Genomic DNA, 15,541 nt, shown 5'->3' with positions numbered 1-15,541 from the left:
ATTTCCCTGTCCTCTGACAGCCCTCTAAATTATTGATCAGGCCGATTCAGTGCAAGAGTCTGAAACATGTGTGAGAGAGAGAAGATTGTCAAAGTTGTCTAGCTTGGGGAAGCAGTATTTTTAGTACAGAGGCTCACTTTGGCGCCAGCTGGTTTATGCTGTTTCCAGAGCATCATTCGTTATACACTTAATCCATGCTTATCATACCTCCTTTTAATGTAAATATGTGTTTGGCAGAGGCGAAATGAAAAGATTTCACTCTCTGCATTATTTTTATTAGCACCCACCTTTCATCAAAGCTGATCGCTCTGCAAAATGGCAAATTTGTAAACAGCGAGTGATTTAGAGAAGTTGGAAGGGAAACTAGGAGGGAAAGGATGAAGGAAGTGTGTGTGCCTGGGGAGAGTGCCTCTCACACATCTGCGAAGGTTCTCTCTCTCTCCCCCCCCCTCTCTCTGTCAGGAAAAGGAACTAATTGTGGTTTCCTAATTTCAAACCAATCTGCATCTTCAATGCTCTCTTTGTGTTTTACCCAATTACTTAAAAAAAAATCAGGATAATGCAATGGACATTTCTTAGTCCAGCAGAAATGAATTCACTTAGGAAGAGGCCAGGGATTTTCTTTTTCCCTCTCATTTTATCTGACCCAGATCTGCAAGAGGCAGGGGCAGAACTCACTTCAGCTTCGGGCACCGGTGACCACTACAAATCTTTCTTCCTTCACCTTCCTCTTTCCAGAGACAGGTAAGGGTGTAAATAGCCTTTCAGCGATTGGGCCCAGAAATGTGGCTTAGGGGGTGGTGGTGAGGATCTTAGGGACAGAATGCTTAAAAAGGGTGAAGGGAAATATAATGATATATTCTCCAATCCCCAACTGCAGCTCAGGGGTGTCAACTGAACAGGAGCCCTTAATTCTGTGACTTCCTGCTTTTGCTCCTGTCCCTTATTTCTAAGGGCATGGGGGAAGTGGGCATGGGGGCATGGGGGAAGTGGGGTCTCGCCTTGTGAGAGCAGCCAGGGTAGAGGGGCCAGGGAGACCTTGTAAGTGAGAGGGCATGGCAAATCAAATGACCGTTCCTGTCAGGGAGGTTGACAGGGCAAAGAAAGATCAGCTCCTCCAAATCTGCTGAACTAACTGTCCCCTGGTAGCCAGAGACACGTTTTCTCAATTTGAGCACAATATCCATTACTATTTCCCATACTGGGTTTCAATTAAAGAGGGTGAGAGAAAAGAGGGAAGGCAGGAGATAAATGAAAGGGACAGTGAAAGCCCAAAGTTGGGGGGTTGGGTGTGTTTGTCCTCTTTTCTTTCCATGTCTTTCTTATAACCTCACCACTGCTCCTGGCCAGCCAGCCAATCTGCCTGTCTTCCCAACAATAATGTTTTAATGTCTCCCAAATGCAGTAGGGTGAGGAGATGAGGAAGGAGGTCACACTCACAGAGCTTCTTTCATACTAGTGAAGCCCCCAAGAGATGTAGCGGTCCCTGGGGTGGGGATGGGGGACGATGACTTTGGGGAGGAGTTTGCTCTGCCTGTGTGGTCATGGGGCTGCAGGGATCTGAGGGGCATGGATATTTAAGGTTCCAGGCTTTATACTGTCTTACTGGAAACTGATAAAATCCCTTCTCCCTTGCCTAATCCTATGAACAGTAAACTTTTCTGTGGTTCTAAGACACAGGGTGGGAGAAGTGTGGGGTTTCACCTGCTCCCCTGGCATGCCTGCCTGGCGGTTGAGAGATTTGCAAACATGCTTCTAAGGCCAGGATTTGGGTTGTGGATGCAGGATTGAAGTTCCAGGCCTACCTAGCCTTTCTGTCACTGAACGGTTGACAACTCTCCGGCCAAACACACTTCTCCCAACTTGGAATCAAGCACCAGCTCCTTTACCTCCTCTGCATTCTGTGATCACTGACCCTGTACCAGGGCCATTCAGACAACTGGGCAGGGGTCGCTGCCCCTCTGTGTCTTAATTACCTGGCCATCTGAGGGAGCCTCTTCCTCCGTGTCAGTAAAAGAAATTAGAGGCCTCAGCGATGTGACTTCATTCTAAGTCGGAGATGTCTTGCTTCCAACCCAATCGTCCTTGCCTCCAAATAACACCTAAATCCTGCCTAGTAGAACCATCCTAGGGGTGATCCGACTGAACCGGAGGGACAGTTCTCCGGCTCTCCACCAGAGCTGAATGCTTGGATGAATGTTGTGACCTTAGAGAGCCCAGAAGCCTTTAAAAAGTCTCCAGCTTGCCCTTGGAATACAGGAGGGCTTTCCTTTCTTTTAAAATTTGCATTAATGTTTCGGAGAGAGAAGAGAGAGAGGCAGAGACACACATGCATAGAAAGAGGGAATGTTTGGAATTGTGAGAGAGCTTTTCCTAAGAGTTGCTTTTGCTGGCGCCCAGGCCCCAGTTCATTTCATCTCCAAGCCAAATATGAAAAATCCTTCTGGACAGCGGGGCAGGAGGGCAGAGAGGAACCGGCTTCCTGGTCTAGGAATCAACCTGCCCCCTGCCTTTCCTGGCAATGCCCTTGTCTCCTTTCGATTGAGAAAGGAACACTTCGGGCCCCAGGAATTGGTGAGAGATGGTGAGAGCCTAGGGCTTCCTGTAAGGTCCTTTTGGCAACAGTCCCCCCCAACCCTCCAACCCCGGGGGGTGGGTCCCCTACCGCCGCCCCTCCCCCCTTACCCTGGTTCCAAATACGGAAGCTGGACGTGCCTCCCTGCGGCTCCAGGCCTCGCCCAGCACAGTTCGGGAGAAGACAAGCCGCTCGCGGCCTCGGATTACACCGGCACCCGGGGGTGGAGGGGCTCGGGGCTCGGATCGCGGGAGCCCCCATCGCCCATACCGGCCCGCGGGGAAGCAAAGGGGTTTCCCGACCGGCTGGCCTGTCCTGACCCTCGGTCGCCACAGGGTCCCTCCCAGGCCTGGAAACCCGCGACCGCGGGCACTGGCTCTGCGCCGGTTACCTGCCTTCCCGTTGCCGCTGCAGGGGCGAGGCGAGGCCGGCTTCCCTGGTGGGAGAGCGGCCGGCCCGGTCTGCGGAACTCGCGTCTTTTCTCTATGAGAACTAAACCTAAGATCGCAGGGATTCAGTTAGGAGCCCCTCACCTCCCCCGAAGGCCCGAGGTGTCTTTTCTGCAGCCTTGATTCCTAACTCACACCCCGGTTGCAAAGAACCTATGGGGAGAGGGTCTATAGTAAAGACTTTAAGGATGCGGGGGCGGGTACCAAAAATAAGAGCGCGGTAGCACTCTGTGTCTCTCAAAGTGATGGGGAAACAATTGCAAAGAGATAGCTTCCTGGGAGAAAAACAAGGCACAGAGGGAAGCAGGCTGATCCCGGAGAGATTTCCTTCGTGCAGAGGTAGGGTGGGCTGGAGGGAGCCATCTCCTTTTCCACCGCTGGGGTGTGTTTTTACATGTTTTCTTAGCAGCAAGTTCTATAAACAGGTCAGCCCTCCGCTGCCAGCCTAGGGAGTCTGAGGCTGTCTCTGGCTTCCAGTGTAGACGCCTCTCATTCTTCCTCGCCCTGGTACAAGTCAAACGCGAAGGGTAGGAGGGGGCGAGCCACTTCCCACTTCTGACTGTTTTGAAATAGCTTCTCTTGTCTTCAGACGGTAAAATATGAGTTCCCCATATGTCTGAGTCTGGTCTTCTGGTACCTCAAGCAAGGTTAGGGTAGTGGGGGGTGGGGGCTGCTCTAATTATCTTGGAGCTGAACGGGGGGTGGGGCGGGGGATTCTGTCTTTTCAGTCCACCCTGCCGGGGTGCCCCGGCGGGTTATTAAACCCAGACGCTCAGTCCAGGAGTTGGGGCCATGCGGAAAAGATTTACAATTAAGCCAATTGAGGCAGAATACAACCATCCAAAGTTTGCAGGTGTAAATAATGCCTTGCCTTCCCCCCCCATTCCAAGAGACTTCGTTTCAATCCCCCTTCCACCCCCCCCCAGTTACTTTGGAGCATGGGAGTGATGGTGCAGTAGAGCTAGGATTTTTCTATTAGACAATTAAAATATGATGTTGCACTCACTTCAATGTCCGTGTATTAATGCCATGGACAACCAGGACAGGCTTCTCTATTTCATTTCTCCATCTAAACTGAGAATTGTTGGAGTCACTTAAAACCTTTTCAGTGTAGGTTATGAATTCTCTCTTTTTTTTAAGGGAGTGGGACAGATTTCTATTTATCAGGGATATTGGAGTTTTTTAGTTATAGAGATTGAGGGAGGAAGGGATCAGAAAAAAAAAAAAAAAAAGGGAATTCCCTTTAGTTGGGATATCAGAACATTGCCCCAAGCCGAATCTGGAGAAGAGGTGGCCTGGCTTTCAGAGAGCAGAGCCACAGTGCTCTCTAGAGCTTCAATTTAAATCTTCCTAATGTTTGGAGAGCTAACTGAGCAATGTGTGGGCCCAACTTCAAGGCTATATTCATATTCTATTGCATTATTTAAACAGAATATGCACGTGTGTTTCTAAAACATTCTATGTGGGTACAAGTGTGCACAGATGGACTTTCAAGTAGCCCCAAATATGAAATTAAATCTGAGATTTAAAACTGCATTATAATCACACCTCACGGGCAGACTCCCATTTGATCAATATAGACAGAGTTAAATTTGTTTTGCTGCTAAGCAGTTACTCTTTTTCTCTCGGAGCAATAAAGTCTGCCTGTTACAAATTACCATGGAATTGGAGAATATGCACCCCCCTCACATCCCAACCGTTGTTGGGTGTTTTTAGCCTTGCACTAACCCGCTCAATAATATATGTAATATGTGTGTACACAGGCACTTTTCCAAAAAATTAGCGATAACATTCTGGGTGTATGAAGAGTGGTGTTTCTCTCCCTCTGCCTGTAGACTCGGTCTGTGGCTGAGTTGCCACTCTAGAGACCCATGGTGGGGGGAGGGGGGATTGACACCCAAGAGGATCTCGGGGAAGGAGACTTTCCAGCCTGTTGCGTGCAAGGGCAGAGAATCAAGTCGCCTGACTCCAGCCAATATAAGGTCATAGGTGTAGAACTAGGAAGACAGGACTTAACACATCGGCAGCAAAAAGAGAGAAAGTGTCAACTCGGCCCCGATGAAACCTCTGAGCCACCACAGGGAAGTTTCTAAACAGTGGTGGCTAGCGAACACTATCCCTCCCCCAAGCCCCCCCCCCCCAAGAACTTTCCTGTCCAGTACATATGTTGGGCATAAATAAAAGGAGGAGCGGAGGGATTGAACGCTGGGTGAACCCGAATCCAGCCTTAAGCACTGCGGGGAGTACGTGGGAAGGTGCAGGAGATAGATGTGTCCTAATTTTAGGGGTGGGGTGGATGGAGGAAGGGACGGCTTCAGGCTTGGAATCCTCCGCACCAGGTTTCAGGGGTGCCTGGCCAGCAATCTCTGCCCAGGGTGCCCTTGCTGTCTCACCGCTGGATGGCGCTGCGAGGAGATGAGGCTGCCGGAGGACAGTCGTCCTCCATGCACCCTGCAAGGCCTGAGTGAATATCCGCTGATGCTCGGCTTTAGGACCTCAGTTTTGAGCTACTGCAGTGGCAATTTCAGATGGACCAGGAGGCGGGTTCTGAGAGGCAGGGGCTCAGGAGAGGGTCACCCAGATCTGGAGTCCGCCAGATCTGGAACTTGGACGCAGAGAGGCTGGGCAAGAACCAGTATGTAGGGACAGTTCTCAGGGCAAACTGGTGCTTCATTTTTTAGGTCCTATCTGCACTAGTTCCTGTTTACCAGGAAAGGTGTGTGTGTGTGTGTTTGTGTGCGTGTGTGGGGGTGGGGGTGGGTGTGGGTGTTGGGGGGGGGGTGGTCTGGAAAGTGGACAGCTAGCTAGCAGTGGAGATTGTGAAAAGGGTACACAGTTTGCAGAACCTCGCCTTTCTGGTGCCCCCTTTTGTAAAGACCAACCTGTTGCTCTCCAGGCCCAGGTATGCTCCATGGAAACCTGAGTGGCTGGCCTTACCAGCTCCAATTGTACTTGGAATTGGAACTGTCTTGGCTGAGGTGCACTGTGATCTCAGGCTCCTTGGGGACTGGGCAATGCACATTGCCAGACCCACCTGAATTCGTTCTCATTAAGGGTGTCTCTCTGAAGGCACCTAAGACCTCAGGCTGGCTGTTCTGCTGCCAAAGAAGAAGGTGTGGGCTTCCATTTGGGGAAGAATAAATTCGTGCAACACTTACTAAGCACTTACTTTGTATGAGGCACTGCGTTTGACACTGCAATTATGTCAAAAGTTACTTAGAGAAGTAGAATGGGGGGGTCAACCTTAATCAAAGAAGTTAATTGGCTCCTTGGTCTGGATAGGAGTGTCCAATATTAGTCCTCCATTTGCAAGCTCCAAGAGGGATGGGACTCATCACCTCTCCAGCTTTGTACACAGTAGGTGCTCAATACACAGTCTTTCAATACAGAAATGAAAGTGAAGAAAGGGAAAGAAGGAGACAAACTGTGGGGGAGGTTCCTCTGTGCATGTGAGAAACCCAAATGGCCATTTCCAAAGAACATTAAAAAAAAAAAAGCATCAAATTTGTTAGCTGCTCCCCCAAACAGATTCTGATCTATAAATTGAGACAGGAGAAAGTTGGTAGTGGGAAAAGAACTTTGGTGGAAGGACTAGAAAATTCCCTTGGTCATTCTCCAAATACTGACTGAGAGGCTTATCCATCCAGGTGCTCTGCTAAGTGCCCCAGGCATGTGGGTGAAGAGATGGGTCCTTGCCAGCTTGAGGTTTATGGCCCTGAGCTTTGCTCACTGCAGTTAAAAAAGAGAGAGAGAGAGAGGAGTTCCCGTCGTGGCACAGTGGAAATGAAATCTGACTAGGAACCATGAGGTTTCAGGTTCCATCCCTGGCTTCACTCAGTGGGTTAAGGATCTGGCATTGCCGTGAGCTGTGGTGTGGCTCCCATTGATCCTGTGTTGCTGCGGTTATGGTGTAGGCCTGCAGCTATAGCTCCAACTTGACCCCTAGCCTGGGAACCTCCATGTGCCACGGGGTATGGCCCTAAAAAGCAAATAAATAAATAATAAAAAAAGACAGAGAGAGAAATAATTCCCATTTTAAAGATGAGGAAAGTCGAGGCTCAGGAAGGGTGATGCAGGAGAGAGCTTAAGTTCAAAGTCTTAGGGCAGGAAGGCTGAACTAAAGTCTTCTGTACGCTGGGGAGAAGAAGGGCTGGGTGGCATTCGCTCCTGGGAAGAAGCAGTGTCTGGGAGTCCAGGAAATCCTGGTGGTGCAACTGACCCAGGTGGCAAGATAATCCCCGGGACCTGGCTAAGTGGGAACAGAAGTCTCTACCCCTCCTCAGCTGCGCAAAGGCTGTCCCCAGATCTCCTAGCCCCAGCTCTGACCTTGGCACTGTGGGCTTGGGACTCTAACCCCTAGACTCTCTGATCCGTTTTATTTTTCATTCAGCGAATAATGCCTTGCCTCTAACCGAGAAGCACTGAGGCACCCCACAGACCAGAAACTGTGGGACAGATAGCTAGGGAGCCTTGTTCAAGGTCGTCGCATTGCTAAAAAGTGACAGCAAAGAAACCTCTACAACCCCTCCCCCGCCAGGGTTTTACGTTTCTGGGCAGACCCCTCTCTGAATTAGTACCCCAATGCTCAGTGCCATCCGGCATGTGAGGGGTGTTCATCAAATGTGGATTGACTGAATAAACTTCATTCCTGTTTAGTTTCTTTGTTTTAAAAATAGAACGAACAACAACAACAAAAATTATCAATGATCGAATAAAAAGGAGTAAGGTGGGAAGCTAGTTTCCCTGACTCTCTTCGTGTGGCTGGGACAGGCTTGGGCATCCTCGCATTATTGCGAACCTCAAGGCCACTTCCCTCCAGTTTACGAAGAAGGCGGTGATTTCCTTCCCTCTATATTTTTGTTCTAGACTTCGTTGGATTGATGGATGGAGGAGACAAGCTGACCCACTGTGAGGTCAATACAATCGATTCCGTCCTCCACGGCCGCTCAGAAATTGCATTCATAGCTGCGCGCTGGGTTCCACCCAAAAGATTTTGGGATTCAGGATTTCTCCCCCTCCGCCCCCCGCCCCTCGCTCCCGAGCAGTTTTACAGAACCGGAGGGAGGATAGGGGTAGGTGGGCGGGAAGAAGCCTCAAGCCTCACGCAAGTGAGGCCCTTGGAACGCCAGGTCGGCAGAGAGCTCTCCACTCGCACCCAGCCCGCCCAGCGCTCTCGAAGTTCTTATCGGTTTCGTTCTGGAGCTTCTCCGCCTTGGAACCAGATACCCGCATCTTTTCGCAGCGGGTCCGGTCTCCTTAGTTCTTAGTTCCTCATCTGTGAAATGGGTTTGTTACGAAATACTATTTCTCGGAGAGAATGTCTGTGAAATACCCACGAGGTTGACAATGTTCTAAAGGCTTTTCCACACATCAGCTCATCAGATACAACAGTCTGAGGAGGCATGCTCCTTCTCAGTGATCTCCATTTCCCAGATGAGGAAACTGAGTCACGCAGAGAGATACAGACTTAATCAAGCTCCCGCAGTTAGTCCCTCGTGGAGCTGAGATTTAACCTGGGGATTGGCTAACTCCTTGGCTGGCTTTTAAAGACAAGGTAGTAGGAGCTCTGCACCCACACTCAGTAGGTACACAAGGGAGGGGGGCAGTTTCTTTTACTTCTCTCTTTAGGAAGGAGACCTTCCATTTAATCCTTTCCAGGGCAGGTCTGGAAACCGCTTGGATTCCTTGGTCCCTTCCTAATGGAAGCAAGTGCAATGCGCAGGGTGGGGGTGGGGTGGTGGAGGTTGGTTGGAATCTGACAAACCTTCTTAAAGTGGGAAATCCAGAGCTTTCAAGACTTTTTTTTTTTTCTCCCGAAGGAAGGAGGGGGACGTGTGTGTATGTAGAATCAATATGGTCCAGACAGCGCTTCACAAAGGGGCTCCAGGCGGGCGCCTCGGCTGCAGGACCCCCGCCCCACCGCCCGCGGCGAATTAATTGGGACCTGAAAAAAGGGGCGACGTAGCTTCCAGTTAATTAGTCAAGAAATGAATCAAGCCCCAGCGGCCCGGCAAAGGCCCCTGGAGCGCGGGGTTTTGTGCAAGCCAAATTGGTCGGTGGGGCGCTCCCCTTGGGCCGGGTGGGGGCGGCGGGGAACACGGCTTGGGCGCCTCGGGCTGTCCTGCGCCCGGCGCCCTGCACCCCTCGTCCCGGAGCCGACTCGCGCGCTCCCGCCGGCTCTAGCTAGTTTTTTTCACCTCTTTCCCTTTTTCTGTCTTCCTTCTCCCCGCTCCTCTTTCCCCTTTTCGGTCTGTGCCACCGGCCCCCCTTCTCCGATTCTCTCCAGCTCCCTGAACTCTGCTTTGGGTTTCCTACTCCCTCTCCCAGCCACGTCTCTCTCCAAGCTCTCAGCTCTGGACTTCTCCCTCTAAAGCCCCAGCCTCCACCTAGCAGGATCTGGGACCGGGTGGTTTGGGAGGCCCTGAGGACGCCCCGAAGTCCTTACTTGGGGAGATGGGTTGGAAGGGAACCCTGGCTTTGGAGCCCTAAGGCCTGCTGTGTGTTCCTGGGTACAGGACTCCATCCTCCGGTCACCGAGGATCCAGGCTCAGAGGTTAGAAATACCCTCTGAGATAATGCACGGCTTTCAAAGTGTTGGGTAATCCATGATCTGTGTGTTCCCATAAAATGGATACTTGGGATTGGGGCGCACCTGTAAGACATACGCAACTACTGAGCACCTTCGGTGTGCCTGTCTTATTTCATTCCTCCGGCACCTCCTCCCATCGCTCTGCAGCAACCCAGGCAGAGAAGACACTGGTGTTTTCATCCAAAGCAGCTCTGTTGGAGGGAAGGAGGGGAGACATAAATCATAAGCACAATTATTTCAAGCTTTTGGTGCCACGTGCCAGTGCTCTTTACTGAATTAAAGGGGTGGAACTAGGGGCTCAGAGAAGTGGAGTGGTTTTCCTGGAGTCACACAGCAAATGAGAGTGCAAGGCTGAGTTTCACCCTCGACTAGGCACTTGGTACCTGCCCCTTGACCCTGTGAAGAGCTCAGGAGGTCCTCAGAGGTCCTGCTGGCCTGGCACCTGCACTGAATATTTAGGTACAGGAAGAGGGTCACCAGAACCTCCTTGCCTCCTTCAGCTTAGAGCTAAGGCCCTGAATTCACCCCTCCATCTCTCTTTCTCCGTCTGTCTCTGCCTCTCTCTGATTCTGTATTTCTCTCTCATCTTCCTTTGTCTTTCTAGCACTGCCTCTGCTTTGGTCTCATACCCTCCCATCTTTCTATCTGTCTCTCTCTCTCTTTCGCCCCTCCCCACCTGCATCGAATGCACATAGAATCTGAACTTGGAAGCTGTGGTCAGAATCTCTCCCACTTTCTTCCAGGTAGCTGCTCACACATCGTGGCTTGGAGCTGGGTTAACACCCATCTGCCACCAACTGCCAGGATCTGAGCTACAGAATGGATTCTATTTCCATGCCTTCCATGCCCTCCCAACTCTGCAACCGTCCTGCCCACCCCTCCCCAAGCCGCATCCACCGGGTCCTAAGAGAGACCCCAGCGGATGATTCGATGAATGCCTGTATTCAAAACAGCAGTCGGAAACTGCGTTTTTTCTTCCTTCGCCCGCTTGACCGACTTTGGCTTCGCTCAAGGCCCCGAGGTGCCTGCACCACGCTTGGCTTCGCTTCCTGCAGCTCTCTGGAGGCTCGGGACTGTGGTTTCCGCTCGCCACATCTCTGCCTGGCGCGCATGCAAGAGCTTGGCGAGCTTGGCGCACGCGTTTGGCGCAAACTGCTTTGGGCCTCAGTTTCTCCGCCCCTTTCGGATCAGAGAGGACAAAACAGATGGGAGAGGACGAATGGCCAACGGATTGGGTGATGGGGGAACCCATGGTTCCTGTGTGTGGAGGGGAGTCAAGACTGGGACTACGCAGCCTTCCCAGGCTCCCCATCTCCATGGACTTTTGCCCACCTCCAGGCTCCAGCCTCCCCCAAAGGCGACCTACAGCCTGGTGGAGCTCAGTCGGCCGCATGGCTGATCCTGGCTACCAGGAGGTTCAGACAAACCAGGTCCCTGCCAACAGTTGCACGCTCGGGTGTAGGCAGTGCTGCTTCCCTGTGTAGCTGCCTGCTCCACTCTGATTGCAGCTGGCCTTGATAGATTTGTAGCCTTGGACAAAGTGTCACATCGAAGTATTGGCACACCTCTTACAGAGCTTTAAGAGGTGGCCTGTTAAAGCCTGAGCCTTGGAACTTTGGAGGAGTTTCTTAGCCCTACTGAGCCTCAGTTGCCTCTTCTGAAAGATGGGGATGGTAGGTCTGGCTGCAGAGGACCACGCAAGGAGTAAATGAGATCATGTGGGTACATCACTCAGTCTAAGCCGTGACAAACAGTAAGTGCTCACCAAGTATTAGTTGTTTGAGCACCCTAATAGCTCTCTTTCCATATATATATATGGAATATATATATGTATATAAAATGCTCTTAGTATATACTTGGTATAGATTATATAGGTATTTACTAAAAGTATAGATTTAGTATAGAATTATTATATCACATATATACTAAAATATATACTGTATATATTTAGAGTGTCTTTAAGAGAATTTCTTTCCTTAGAAGACTACCTAGCATACGTTCAAGCCCTCTGTTAACATTACTCTCTTACTCAGTTGCATTCCCAGTTCAGCCTGGAGTTGGGTTCCCTGATCCTTGCCCCCAGCTGACACTACATTGAATCCTCCCTCAAGCCTCCCACTCTAGGCTTAATGCCGCTGTGGGCTCCTTTCCCAGATCCCAGGATCTCAAAACTGCAAGTGATCCAAGAGAGGAAACGCTCCTTTCCTCCTTTTGCAGCTGGAGTTTGGGTCCCAGCTGGTCTTTGAGACCAGGGGTCCTGACTTCAGAGCCAATGCCTTTTCCACCAACCCCATCTGTCCCAGGCCATCTCCATAGCCTGACCTGAGGGAAAAAAAGCGTTTCTCAGGTCTGTGAGAGAAAAGCACTTGCAGAAAACGAAGGAATGTGATTGGGTGCCTGGATCTTTGGTCAGAGCCCCCAGCGTGAGGAGCTCTGTAAATGAAGAGGGGGCTGTGTGTGACCAGGGCTGGAAGGGATTTCAGGCTCCAGGGAGGGGCCCTGGATGCCTCCTGGCTCTCAGTGCAGCTGTGTGTGGCTGATGACCCCTCTCCCAGGCCCAGACTGAAGCTGCCCAATTCCTAATCACCAGCAGGAGCCCACGATCCCCTTCCTCAGTCCTCTAGGGCTTGGGACCACTCCTTCCCAGCCTGAGAGCTGGTAGGGGAGCGGGGAGATAAGAGAGAGAAGGGATAGCAAGTGAGAGAAGGGATGCCTGGGAGGAGGCAGGGAGGAGAAAACAGAGGGAGGGAGACAGACAGACACAGAGATGGATGGAGACCCTTACACACCTGCAAAGACTCGGAGAGGCAGAGAGAGATAAACACAGGAGACTAAGAGAGAAGGAACTAGAGGCACAGGGAAGGGACAATAGATGTGAGACAGAAGGAAGGAGCTTGGAAAATGAAGGTGCTCAAGGAGACAGAAGAGAGATGGTGGGGAAATGATAGCCCAGCGAGGTCTGGGGCTCAGCCACACCCCCCAGGCCCACCCTCCTGATGTTTTACTTAACATGCTAGAAGATTATCTAGCACAGTATAAATGCTTCCATTAAATCTTGATTGAGCTACTGCAACCAACCAATTCCGAAGTTGCCTCCAGCCCTAGGGGAATATGGTTTTCCAAACCATCCTAAGCATCAAATACCAGCAATTTAGGAGATAAGTTATCATTCATTAGGGGTTTCCAGGAGCCCCCTGCAAGGCCTTTGGGGTGGGGGTGGGGGAATCCTGTGGCTGAGAGCTTCAGAGTCAGTGCAGAAAAAGACACTGTGATTCTCTTTGCCATTGGCTTAACCTGGAAGACTCTCTCCTCTCCCAAGGCCCAGCCACTGAAACCCACCAGGAAGATTTGGTTAGGAGGTTCTAGTTGGCCAAGAGGAGGAAGCATTCCACCAGAGTCCTCCAGATTCCCAGAGTGCACTTGGCGAGGGGATGGAGAGGGGGTGTGCATGCAATTTCTTAGCTGCTCCTCCTGGAGAGCGATGAGGTGGGGATGGGGGACATCCCCAGGTCCTCCTGAGAAAGCAGATTTTTGTTCACCCCAGGGAGGCAGGTGAGAGATGAGAAGGGTGAGATTCTAGAGAGAAGCCTGGTTAAAGTGGAGGTCCCCCCTCCCCAACTCATCACTTCAACTGGTTCAAATAAACCAGGGCTCATCTTCCCTGTTGCTCTGTTTCCTCCCTGCCTGGCCTCCCAGTCTGCTGAGAAAGGTACCTGTAAAGGATATTTTCATGGTAGCAAATAAAAGGATTTCTTTTCTTTCTTCTTCCTCCTTTTCCTGTGGTTTCTTCTTGCAAAGCTTGTGTTTGTTTTGCTTTAACAAACAGCTGATAGCGTTTGCTTTAAAGGTGCACTAAAAAAAAAAAATTATATCCACAGGGCAGGCCAAGTGTTAACTCTGTGTGAGAGTGTGTGTGTGTGTGTGTGTGTGTGTGTGTGTGTTTAGGCCTCCTGAGGGGACTTGTAGTAATAAATGGGACCTGCTTCAGGTGCAGAAAGCTGGGAGGGGGAGCGGGGAGGAATGCACGGACAGATTTACACCTGTCCTTACAGCTGCCATCCACAACACTTACAGCCTCCAGAAATGACCCTTGGTGCCGACTTGTCTGGAAGCCATCAGGGTTAGTTTTGAAGCAAGAATCTTCAAGTGGACCAGAGGGCAAGCTCTGCCCACCCACCTCCGGCCCCCTTCTCTGTTGCTGTCCTCAAGTGCTATCCCCACCCCCTGCCGTCCCCCCAACCGGGTTTCCTCTGTCAGACAAATATCATCATTTGACTTTCAGATCCCTTTGGTGCTACCGCCTGATGAGGGCTGGGCAGGGTGCAGGGTTTGCAGCTAGCCCTTCACAGCCACCCTCCTCCCTCCCCCCAGGAGCTGGGTCTGGCCCCAGGAATCTGTGTGGGATTCCTAACACTACCCTCCAGCCAGTTTCTGCCCCCTGCCACCAGCCCCACCCCGGCCCACTGGCCAGACAGTTGAGCGACTGATAATATCCAGATGCCTCTGGAATCTTGCTTCCAGTCCTCCCAGCGCTCGGCCTGGTCTGCAGAAGTGGGGGCAGTGGGCAGCAGGCATTCTGCCCTGACACTTGTTGCCACCTCTCAGAGGCCGATGAAAGGCCCACTCAACTGGGCCCTTCAGGACGGGGGACCCTGGAGCCAGGGCTCTCAGAAGGCATGTTTGACACCCATGCTGGGAACTTTGAGTCCCCGACTTTCTCCCCTCGGCCCCCCACAGAGGTCTAGGAGGCTGAAAGGGAGCAGACTGCAGGCCCTGGGCTGCCAGAGAAGCCACAAGGGAAAGCCCGGCACTTTGCCTGAGAAGTGGTAGGCCCTGGGCCAATATCTGGCCTCCATTCCCTTATTGGTAAAACTGAGAGTGGCTGGGTGAGGGTAGGGAGGCGGTTTTATATATCTTGTGCTCACCTTCACAACTATCTCCTTAACGTATGTTTCAGTCATCTACTCACTTTTGCAAAACACCTAATTTGTTGAGAGTGAAATCCTTTTTTTTTTTTTTTTTTTCCTTTTTCAGGCTGCATCTTTGGCATATGGAAGTTTCCAGGCTAGGGGTCAAATTTGGAGCCGCAGCTGCTGGCCTACACCACAGCCACAGCAAAGTGGGATCTGAGCTGCATCTGTGACCTGCGCCACAGCTCATGGCAATGCCCAATCCTTAACACACTGAGCGAGGCCAGGGATTGAACCCTCATCCTCAAGGAAACTAGTTGGGTTCACTACCACTGAGCCCTGACGGGAACTCTGAGAATGAAATCTTTATCTGGGTACCATAAATCAAACTTGGGTCTCAATTTCCAGAAGGAGAAGGAAGCCAGAAGATGGTGAGTGATGGAGAGAAGACACCATTTCCAGGCTCTGAGCTGGAGATCCTCTCTCTCTCTGAGGATGCTGATTGGCAGAAGGGTGATCAAGGAGTTCCTGTTATGGTTCAGTGGGTTAAGAACCTGGTGTAGTCTCCATGAGGATGCAGGTTTGATCCCTGGCCTTCCTCAGGGTGTTAAGTATCCGGCGCTGCTGCAGATGCAGCTCAGATCCCAGTTACTGTGGCTGTGGGGTAGGCTGGCAGCTGTAGCTCTGATTTGACCCCTAGCCTGAGAACTTCCCCATGCCATATGCCATGGGTGTGGCCCTAAAAAGAAAAAGAAAAAGAGAAGGATGATCAAGACAGGCCGTGGGGGGTGTGCTCCTTTGAGACTGGATTTGTTGAGAGGGTCTGAGATGAACTGAAAGGAGAATGGGGAATATCTTCCTCAGGGATTTAGTTCCATATAAAGCCATGTTCAGGAGTTCCCGTTGTGGCTCAGTGGTAACAAACCCAACTGGTATCCATGAGGACATGGGTTCGCTCCCTGGCCTCTCTGAGTGGGTTAAAGATCTGGCACTGCTGTGGCTGTGGTGTAGGCCGGCA

The 15,541-nt window shown here is 51.3% G+C and overlaps 1 long non-coding RNA gene across 1 annotated transcript; it reads left to right on the top strand.

Annotated features, from left to right (window-relative positions):
- The first annotated feature begins 566 nt into the window (after window positions 1-566).
- LOC146396584 (uncharacterized) lies at window positions 567-13,381 on the top strand. Its single transcript, XR_014826184.1, has 2 exons — window positions 567-744; window positions 10,357-13,381. It is a non-coding gene; the product is annotated as an uncharacterized LOC146396584 (long non-coding RNA).
- Window positions 13,382-15,541: the final 2,160 nt, after the last annotated feature.

This window comes from Sus scrofa, chromosome 14 (genome assembly GCF_054392235.1).
Source record: "Sus scrofa isolate SSC_HxYL_T2T_F1_AM1 chromosome 14, Sscrofa_HxYL_maternal_Yorkshire_Landrace_v2.0, whole genome shotgun sequence".
In the NCBI taxonomy this organism is placed as follows: Eukaryota; Metazoa; Chordata; class Mammalia; order Artiodactyla; family Suidae; genus Sus; species Sus scrofa.
The sequence above is the reverse complement of the archived record's forward strand: the minus strand, read 5'-3'. Positions and strand labels throughout refer to the sequence as shown.